This window comes from Leopardus geoffroyi, chromosome B3, assembly GCF_018350155.1.
Source record: "Leopardus geoffroyi isolate Oge1 chromosome B3, O.geoffroyi_Oge1_pat1.0, whole genome shotgun sequence".
NCBI lineage: Eukaryota > Metazoa > Chordata > Mammalia > Carnivora > Felidae > Leopardus > Leopardus geoffroyi.
Genome location: NC_059337.1, coordinates 115,995,245 through 116,006,186, shown reverse-complemented (window position 1 = coordinate 116,006,186; position 10,942 = coordinate 115,995,245). Strand labels below are relative to the sequence as shown.

Sequence of the window (10,942 nt, the reverse complement as noted above, 5' to 3'; positions counted from 1 at the left end):
CCCAGTGCAAAAATGAAATTTGAAAGGAAGAAATTCGTAAACATGATCATGTATGAGGAAAATGAACAAAGCAAAGTCTGCAACTATTAGAACTAAAAATTTTAGTGCTGTCACTGTATTCAAAGTAAGTGCACAAAAATCAGTTGAATTTCATTTACCATAAAAACAATACAACATAAAATTTTGTTTAACAACAAAAAGAAAACAATACCATTTGCCTGGTATAACAAAACCTAAATACCTAGGAATAAATCTAAAGAAATATGTGTGAGACCTATACATTTTAAAACTTTACTGGGAGGGCGCCTGGGTGGCTCAGTCATTAAGCATCTGACTTCTGTTCAGGTCATGATCTCATGGTTCATGGGCTCGAGCCCCACGTTGGGCTCTGTGCTGACAGCTTGGAGCCTGGAGCCTGCTTCAGATTCTGTGTCTCCCTCATTCTCTGTGCCTCTCCAATTCGCACTCTGTCTCTCTCTCTCTCTCAGAAATGAATAGGGACACCTGGGTGGCTCAGTCAGTTAAGCTGCTGACTTTGGCTTGGGTCATGATCTCGCGATTCGTGAGCTGGAACCCTGCTCCAGGTGAGCTCAAGCTCCACTTGGGGTGAGCCCTGCTTCTCTCTCTTCTCCCCACTTCCCCACTCTCTCCTTCCGTCCCTCCTGGCATTCTCTCTCTGCCTCTCACTTCTGCCCTCTTACTCTCAAACAAATAAAACAAAACATTGCTGGGAGAATTTAAAGACAATGTAAATAAATAGATAGCTAATCCTTGTTCATGAGTCAAAAGACTCAATATTATAAAGATGTAAATTATCTTCAAATTGATCTATAGATTCAGTGCCATCTTAATAAAAATCCGGCAGGCATTTTTGTGAAAATCAATGAACTGATTCTAAAATTTATATGCAATTGCAAATAAATACATATTTGTACGTATACAAGAATAACCAAGATACTCATGAACAAAGCGAAAACACTCGCTCTACTAAATAGCAAGATTTCTTATAAGTTACAGAAATTAAGACATATGAGGTACAGAATAGAACAATAAACCCATAAAACAGAGAGTCCACAAACAGACCCATACATACACCAATACTTGGTTTGTATCAGAAGGTGACATTGCGGGTGAAATGATCTCTTTTCAACAAATTGTTCCAGGTCATTTGTATGTCCACATGGGAAAAAAAACGAAATTTCACCCCTTCTTTACGTTAAATCAAAAAAGATATCAAAATCAAAAGCCCTATAAATACAGAGAACCAGCTCGTGGTTGCCAGAGGGGAGGGCAGTGAGGGGAAGGGCAAAAATAAGTGAGGAAGAATGGGAGATCCAGGCTTCCAGTTATGGAATGAATAAGTCACGGGAATAAAAGGCACACTGTAGGAAATATAGTCGATGATATTGTAATAGTGTTATACGGTGACAGATGGTAACTACACTTGTGGGGAGCACAGCATAACGTACACAGAAGTTGAATCATGACATGGTACACCTGGAACTTATGTTTGTGTCAACTACACTCAAATGAAAACGTTTAAAACATACAATTCTGGGGGCGCCTGGGTGGCTCAGTCGGTTGAGCGGCCGACTTCGGCTCAGGTCATGATCTCTCGGTCCGTGAGTTTGAGCCCCGCGTCGGGCTCTGTGCTGACAGCTCAGAGCCTGGAGCCTGTTTCCGATTCTGTGTCTCCCTCTCTCTCTCTGACCCTCCCCCGTTCATGCTCTGTCTCTGTTAATAAATAAACATTAAAAAAAAAAAAAAACCCAAACAATTCTAGAAGAATTATAGAGCCAAACTTTGAAGATAAAAATTAAGAATTCTAGAAGATAACACGGAAAAATATCCTGATGACCTTGGACAGACAAAGGATCAGAGAGCACTTAGGATAGAGGAAAAAAAATGATAACTGTGCTACACGAAACCTAAAAACTTTTAGGAGTGCCTGGTCAGCTCAGTCACTTGAGCCTCTGACTGTTGATTTCGGCTCAGGTCATGATCCCAGGTTGTGGGATCAAGTACCATGATGGGCTCCCCACTGAGCATGGAGCCTGCTTAAGATTCTCTGTGTCCTTCTGCCCCTCTCCCCTGCTCACACACACACACACTCTCTCTCTCTCTCTCTCTCTCTAAAATTAAAACAACAAAACTAAAAATTAAAAACTTTTATTCATCAAAAGACACAATGAAGAGCACGAAAAGGCAAGCCACAGACTGGGAGGAGATATTTGCAATGCATGTAAAGACAGAGGTCTCATATCCAGAATATGTAAAGAACCACCCCCCCCCACACACACAGGTCAGTAAGACAAAGGCAACCTTATAGAAAAATAAGCCACAGACTCAATCAGACACTTAACAAAAGAGGATATTCAAAAGCGAATGACTGTATGAAAAAGTTCCCACTTCCAGAGTCGGTAGGAAAATGTAAATGACAAGCACAATTAAAGGGAAATACACACCCGTTGGAATGGCTAAAATCAAATAGATTGATAATACTAAGCACTGCCAGCAACGTGATGCCGCAATGCTGGGGAGGGTCAGGTGTTAACGGCTACAAGCAGCTAAAACCCATCATTATCCATTATAGCTGCATGTTCACGAGCCATCAAGTCCATTCCGAGGTAAACACCCAGGAGAACCCAGTACACATGTGAACCAAAACACACGTATGAAAGTGTGCATAGCAGCATTATTCAAAATAGCCAAAAGATACATACAACTGGAAACAACTTAGATGTCAATCATGACCAGAATAAAAAATTGCACTGTGGCATATTCGTTCAGTGGAAACACCACAGCAAAGACCAGTCACAAACAGTTGCCACACACACTCTGGGTGAACCTTCCAGACATACTGTGAGCGGACACAATAGTACACATTATGCTTCCTTTTGCGCAAAATCCCCAAATCACATTAAACTCAGGTACCGTTTCAGAAGTTAGGAGAGTGGCTACCTTTGAAGACAAGGAAGTGTCACTGGGTGGGACCTGAGGAGTACCTGGGACACATAATATTTATTGTTCTGGGTGATGATTCAATGAACTATAATCGCTTTGTGAAAATTCTTTGAGCTTATACTTACGACCTGTGCGCTTGTCTATATGCGTGTTCTACTTCAGTAGACAATTTCATTAAAGGAAATCCGAAGAAAAATAATTCAGTGAAAGATTTTGGAAATGTAAGTTATAAGAAGGTTACAAATTATATAACCCACAGGGAAGAATTAGATCTTACTAAACTACCCTATTGTCAAAAATTCCTTATGAAACTTTTCTCTCTCTGACAGAGCTGCTCCAGGACTTACCTTAAGCTTCAACTTGATTGTCTGCTTCTTCCTCTCCTCAGCTACTCTCAGATTTTCGAGTCCCAGGGCCGCGGAAGGCTGGCACCTAGAAACAGCGGTGCCTGAAACCAGCAGAGGTAGAGGCAGCAAAGGCAGGCAGCGCTGTTCCTTGCGATGTGCCACCAACTTGTGGAGCCCTGGGGCGTCATGGTAAATAATGGGGCATAAGAGAGAATCCACGTGGCAGACTCTCAATATTCACCATCTGCCCCATTGGGCTGCCAGCCCCTGGAGAAAGAAGGGCCTCACCGCCTCCTGCATCAACATGGCTCCCTTCCCCTCCCCTTTTGAGTTGTCACTCCACTGCCACTTTCTCAATGAAGCTTCCGGGACAAACTCCCCAAGCCGCTTCAGTGAAGAAGCCGAACGGTGTCCCCTCCTTCCCTCAGCAGTCCCTTACCCTTCTCTGCTTTGTTTTTTTCTCCACTGCCCCGTGTATTGTGTTCATTCATTTTTATCATCTGTCTCTTCCTTGAGAATGTAGGTTCTATGAGGGCAGGGATTTTTACCTTCACAATCCATAGCTGTATCCCCAGCACTTAGAATAGTATCTGGCACATCGAAGGTGTTCCACAAATATTTACGGAGTGAAAAAACACACATAAAAGTGTATAGCACAGTGTCATAGCGTGCATTCAGTAAAAGCTGGTCTCCTTCCCCTCCCCCCCCCCTTTTTTAAATTCTAAAAGTCAGGTTGTTTCAAGCTTCCAAATAACCTCAGGTAACTCCTTAAAGTTGGAATATAGCAAACACACATAGAATCAGCCAGAATACTTGGATTCTGAATTCGTCTGCTCTGGCTGCCATAACAAAATACCACAGGCTGGGTGGCTCAAACAACGGAAATATGTTTTCTCCCTCGCTGGAGGCTACAAGTCCAAGATCAAGGTGTCAGAAGGTTTTGATTTCTGCCGAAGCCTCTCTCTCAACTTGCAGATGGCTGCTTCCTGGCGTGTCTTCACGTGGTCTTCCCTCCCCTTGTCTGTGTCCTAATCTCCTTTTCTTATAAGAACGTCAGTCATTCCATCAGGACCCGCCCTCATGACCTCATTTAACTAACCACCTCTTCACCTCACGTTCTGAAGCGCAGGAGGTTTACCAGTTCGACCTACACATTTGGGGGTGGGGGTGGGGGCGACCCTTCAGCCCGTAACAGTTTAGTCCTTGCTGAGCCACTGAATCCTCACGTCAACCCCACGAGGTGGATGTTATTGTTATTATTACTTCTTCCATGGAACTGGTGAGAACACAGAGGCTCAGAAGGGAGGGCTGGGTTTTGTTCGCCTCCGTGTACCTAGAGGTCAGATATACCCACACGCATCGCTCTGCCTACAGCAGTGGGTGAACGTGTGTCGCTTCCCTCACCTCCTACCTTTCTACCCAGTCGCACCCTGCCACAGGTGACAAGAAGAGGAGGCTCCTGGCAGTTTGTGGGTAGTTCTAAAAAAAGGACAAGACCCATTCTGTCTGTATTGTTGCCGTTGTTGTTTCAGTGAATTGGTAATGTTCCTCGAAGAAAGAGCAAGAGCTCGAAACACACAAAGAGAAGAAAACTCTAGAACAAGCAACACTAATCTCCAGGGACAGAAAGCAGATCAATGGTTGCTGGGGGGGGGGGGGGGTGGGGAGGAGGGAGAACTGCAAAAGAGCTAGAAGCCTTCAGGGGGGAGATGTAAACATTCTGTATCTCGATTGCAGTTGTTGTCCTTGTATGTACTATTGTCAAAATCCATCGACGTGTACACTTAAAACAGGTGAATTTTTTTGTATGTAAATTATGCCTCCGCACGTTTGATTTCAATAGAAAAATAAACCAGTAGGCATCTCACCACGCAAAGACAACCACCATTACCCTTTTGGTATGTTTATGCTGCTGGGGCGTGCGTGCACACACACACACACACACACACACACACACACACTCCATGTTCTGTTTTTTCTTCTCTCTCGATAACATATCATGAAAACCTTTCCATGTCAGTACGTGGAATGCTGCACTGGCATGTTTATAATGGTAGAATACATCATTCCATAACATGATCGACTTCAACCAATTCTGGGAGAAAAATTAAGATGTTTCCAATTTTTCACTATTCTAAACACTACCATTAATATCCTTGTAAGTATTTGAGCACACCCTTAACTATTGCCCTAGAATAAATTTCTCCCAGTAAAATTACTGAGTCAAAAGAAGTTCACATTTTTTAAGGAATTAGATATATCTTTCAAAAGTGCCCTTCCCTAAAAGCTACACCAATTTATGCGCCCGCTGGCCATCTCTTGGTCTTGACTGTGGACAGATCAACATTGTGGATCTCCATGGAAACAGACACAAAGAAAATCCCACCAGTGACATACCCTAAAATCCTCAAACTTTAGAAATTATTGAAACCCTACAGAGTCAGTGTCTCAGCCCTAACCACCGAACTCAAGGGCCATGAAGGTGCAGGGCTGAGATCACAAGGCTCAGTTAGGAGCACCTCCAGGACCCAACTCAGGGTGGAAGCCACCCATGATATGCTGAAGGAGCACTGAGTCAAGGGCTCAGAAAAGAACTCAAGTCGTCCTAGGCTCAGACACTTTCTAACTCCTATGCCCACTTGTCTCTTTGGACCAATCTTGTTCTAGAACTCAGGGGAGCTGGGGATCCTGGGAGTTGCACATACTGCTGTGGTTATCAGTGAAAACTCTAGTTGGTTCCACCTTATTCCAATCCTTGGCTCTGCTGTTTGTGGCCCCGGGGATGGTTATTTGGCCTCTCCAAGGCTCAATTTCCTCAACAGAAACGTGGAGTTAATAATTCTACTTATCTCACAGAGTTTCACGAGGATGACATAAAATAATGCAATCAGATTCATTAGCAAGGCGCCTGGCCTTAAGGAGGTGCCCATACTTGCTAAGTATCATTCTTTTGGCCCCTCGTACTTGCTTCGTACTTGCTTCCGGCTGCAGAGACCTGAGGTGAACAACTTCCCACCTTTCTGTTCTGCCCCAGCACCCCTACTGCTGTCTCTACAAAGGCCCAGCCAGCCACCAAGCTCGTTTTAGATCTGCCTAATGGCCACCGATAAACTAGATGAAACCTCATTCTTAGGGGAGGCCTGGCCATCCCTCCTGCCTCCAGGACCACGCCTGACAAATATAGAAGAAATTACAGGCATCCGATTTCAGGCTGCGTGTGTACATTTTGTCTGAGCCAAGCCCCAAACCCTACTTCTGCTGCTGCATCAAAAGACCATCTCTCCTCCAGGCTCCAGGCCCAGGGTAGGCAGCAATTTGGGACGCAGCCCCCTCTTATTTTTAGCCTTAAAAACCCAAAAGCCAACATACCAGCGCTCACCCAAGCGTCTCGCACAAGCTGTTGTTTGATTTGGGTTGAGAAAATGACAGAGTTCTGCACCAAGAACAGAAGGGGAAAAAAAAAAAAAAAAAAAAAAAAGAGGGAAAAAGGGAGTTTTCTTTTCCCTCCCCTGCCAACCTCCATCCCCCCTCAACTCCTCCCTTAGGCCTGGGTGGACCCTGCCTGGGTAATCGTCCCCTGCTATATTTAAAAACCACAGATGTGTTGGTGGAGACTTCATTTCGGAATTGCAGGCGGCGTCTCCTGAGGACAAGGGGAAAGCCGGTGCCGCGCGCCCGCCTGGCCGCCCTCCCCGCCCGCCGCCCGGAGCCCCGGACTCCGCGGAATCCAGGTCAGGACGCGCCGCCGTGTCGGGAGTGCCGCCGGCCGGGAGGCGCCCGGGCGCCGGGCTCCGGCGATTGGGTGGGTGGCCGCGGGCGAGGGCTTCCGCCCGCGTTCGGCCCCCCGGGGGCCCTCGGGCCGCGAGGCGCAGGTCCACTCGCCCGCGGCTGCTCGGGGCGCTATCTGAAAATCCCCCTCGGCGCGCGAGGATAAATATGCGCGGCTTGTCATTCGGTGCGGCTCCCTGGCTCCCAGCTGATAGGGTGACGTTCGGTTGGGAGGCTTGGAGATTGGCTTTTTGATTTGGCTTCTTGCTGCAGCTTAATGGGCAAAGCTCGCGGCTCGCCCAGAAACCAGCCCCTCCGCGCGAACCCTCCGCGCGGCGAGGCCGACACGTCCCCCGCGGTGACGGCGTGCCAGGCGGAGAGCCGGCGCGCGCCCAGCCCCGGGAAAGCCCCGGCGACGCGGCCGCGAGCCGGGGTCCCTCGGAGCCGCCAGGGCGCGCCGGGCCGCCCGCCTTCCCGCCCCTCCCGGCAGGGATCCCCCCGCTGCCGGCGGCCGGGACTCCGGGCCTCCCCGGGCTCAGTTCCCGAGCCCGCGCCCCGGCCCGGGCTCCTCCGGGGGTCCTCGGCGGGGGGGGGTCTCCCCGCTCCTCTCCAGGCCCCCTGCCCTGGCCGCAGCCCGCGCGCCCCGCCGAAGGCTGCGAGCCCACGAGCCCCGCGGGCGGCGGCGGCGGCCGACTGACATGCCCCGGACGCGGCTGCGGCCGGCGGGCAGCCCGCGGGGGCGATGAGCCGCTGCGGCCGCTGAGCAGCCGGGCGGCGGGGCGTCGCGCACCTTCCTCTCCCCCTCGCTTGGCCACTCCGCTCCGGAGACCGGGAGGAAACGGTGAGTAATGGGGTGAGCCTCCTGCCCTTCCCCCTCGGCGGGCGGCCGAGGCTGGGGGGTTGAGGTGCCCCCCCTCCCCGGAGGGCTCTCGCTTGGGAATGCTTGTGTTAATTAAGTTATTTCTCAAGATCATTCATACGGGCTGCCTTCCTGTGGGTTTTAGTGCCTGGAGAGGTGGGGGGAGGGTGCCCCGGAAAGTGAACGTTTTGTCTGCGGAGCCCGGGGTGGGGGTGGTATTGTGGCAGAGTGTCTGGTGGGGGGGGGGGTCGGGGGTGGGGGGGCAGAACGAGACGCCGGGGCATGTGTGTGCGCTCGGGCGGCGGGTGCACAGCGGGGGGACCGAATGCTGCGGCGCGGGCCGGCTGCGTGTGTGCCCGTGTGCCGGCCGTGCCGGGGCGTGCGGCGCTCCCGGGCCGTGAGTGCCGGCCGGGGTCGGGGGCTAGGAGCCGAGAGCGGTCCCCCGCGGCGCGCGCCCGCGGCCCCACACGCACGCGCGCGCCCAACCCCGGGACTCCGCGGCCGCGGGTCGGGAACCGCAGCCCCGGCGCACCGGCCCGCCGCGGCCAAGGGGGCGGGGAGAGAGAGGGCTTCTCCGGTCCTGGGCCCTCCCGACCGCGGGGGTCTGGGCGGGCCGCGGCCAGGTGGAGAGAAGGGAGGTGTGTAACTACCCCCCCCCCCCAACACAGACACACACACGCGCGCACACACACCACACACACGCACACACACCACACGCACGCACACAGGCCCTCTTTCGGAGGCTAGCGCTGCTCTGCAGACCCTGCCTGACCTGCTCCGAGGACCTGAGCCACTGGGGGAGATGTAGAAAGCGATTTACTCCGGGGGTGGGGGGTGGGAAGCAGTTTTTCGTCTTTATTCAGTGTGTTTTATTTTTAACCGTGGAGGGAGTGGGGGGGGGGTTTAAATAGAACAAATGCCTTTAATGCAGTGCCATAAATTTACCCGCTTGCTGCCCGCCTCTCTCTCTCTCTCTCACTCTCACTCACTCACTCGCTGGTCTTTTCTGGCGAGTGTAAAACAAACCCTGAACGTTTGGTGGTTGGGGCTCCTGGGCAGAGGGTAGAAATTGGGGCAGTTCCTCAGAAGGGCAGGCAGCGAGGCTCCAAGCCCCATGATGGTCAAGAAACACCCGAGACTGGGGAGTTGTGGGTACGTGATGGGCGAGCAGCCGGCCTGCTGGTGGGGCACCGAAAGGGAACCCTCAGGGCCTCTGGCGACCTCGTGACTTGCGGCCGCGTGTGATTAATCTTCCACAGCTGTTGTGCCCCATCCACTTGAGCTGAGCGCTTGTTTACCTCGATTTTCAAATATAGCTGCTGCGCCATGCTCTTCCTGAAACAGGGGGACCCGTGCACTCTTGGGGCGCTGGCCTTCCTCCGGCCCTTCTTTGTGCCGGCCTCCCAAGTTGGAGAGGAACCTGCGTTCTTGTGCCTTGCACCTCCTCGCCCCAGAATGATTGATCCCAGAGCTTAGGGTGACTAGGTGGGGGCTGATCACCCCAGCTTACCATCTACAAGTCCTACCCGCAGCCCCCGCCCACAGGTCCACTTCCTAGCCTTTTCCTTTAAATAAAATACTGGTATTGGGCTGAGAAGAAGCAGATGGAGTGTAAAGAAATGAACTTGGTTGAAGTCCTTCTTGAGCTTAATGGAGATAGGAAGGCTGTTCATGCAGTTTTCTGTACCCAGAATGCTTTATTGTTCTTCCAGCACCCCTAAACTCCAACCCTATTCTTGTCTCATGTACTCCTCTTCCACCTCCAGCTCTTAGTTCATTGGTTACTTCTTCCAGGAAGCCTTCCAGACCTTCTCTGACTGGGCCAGCCTCTCTATACACTCATAACCTGAACCTATGATTTTGAAGTCTCTTAAAGATGCACATTAAATTTACTTACGTGATTGAGTAATGCTAGTCACACCTCTAGACAGGAAGCTGCATGAAGAGAGGGAACATGGCTTGTGTTTATTCACATCGTAACCCCAAGACTTCGCACTGTGCTTGGCATGCTGTAGGCTCTCAGTAAATGCTGGATGAACGAATGAACTTGAAGAGCCAAGTTATCCCTCCTCTCCGCTCCTGGTCCTCTGATCTCCACTTTGGTGTCTCTTGTACTTGCCTTCCGTGGTCTCCTGATCAGAGAAAAGAGAACAAGGATAACAAACTCACCCTGTAAAAAAAACATTTCCTTCCTTTAGGCTCCTTCCTGGGCTGGAACCCTGAAGCTGGGGGAGTGTGTTCTTGCCCCATCCCTGCCCTGTCCCTGAGCCAGTCTTTGGGCATAGTTGCTGGTATTGTCCATGGTAGTCACTGGGGCATTGTTCCCTGGTCCATCCCTGCTCACAATCTGGATTTGGGGAAATGGGTCACACGTCTTGGCTTCCCCTTAAGCTACCAAGGTTAGGTAAGAAGAGAGGGCAACCCCCTTCTTACTCAAGCCTGGGGGTTTTGCCTAGAGGTTCAAATATTTGGTGAAGTTCCGAAATGTATCGGTCTCCGAAAGGAAAAAGCACTCATTTATTCAGTTAGTTATTTGTTCAGTAAGTATTCAACGACAGCCTACTCTGCCAGCCATTTGCCTGGTACAGAGGCAAATAAAATAGAATGGTCCTTTTCCTCATAAACACACCTTCATTCCAGCAGGGATCATCAACTAGTTAACTGCAGTTACCGTATAAAGTGATTGCTTTCAGTGGTGGGTAAATCCTGGGTGTAGTGGAAACATGTAGGGAGATCACCTCTTCTGGGGGCTTAAGGAGGACTTCTAGGGACAGCCATCCCACAAAGAAAGGATGGGTAGGGGTTGGCTTTGGTGAGAGCAGAGAAGGGAGTGGGGAGAAAGTGTTATGACCCAAGGGATCCATAGGATGGGTAGGGGTTGGCGTTGGTGAAAGCAGAGAAGGGAGTGGGGAGAAAGTGTTATGACCCAGGGGATCCATATGCAAAGGCCTACCACGGATAATGGCTCTTCCAAATGACTGAAGACAGAGGGTACAATTCTGGG

At 50.5% G+C, this 10,942-nt stretch overlaps 1 protein-coding gene across 8 annotated transcripts in view; it reads left to right on the top strand.

The window, feature by feature from the left end:
* Window positions 1-6,933: 6,933 nt before the first annotated feature.
* Window positions 6,934-10,942, top strand: part of SLC8A3 (solute carrier family 8 member A3) — a 145,202-nt gene continuing 141,193 nt past the window's right edge. For 2 of the 8 annotated variants that reach the window (XM_045448146.1, XM_045448143.1), the window contains exon 1: window positions 7,185-7,920. The gene's annotated coding sequence lies outside the window, so the exon portion shown is untranslated. Of the gene's footprint in view, window positions 7,043-7,184; window positions 7,921-10,942 lie in introns of those variants that run through there. The other 6 variants (XM_045448144.1, XM_045448140.1, XM_045448141.1 and 3 more) reach the window with 5 other exon arrangements.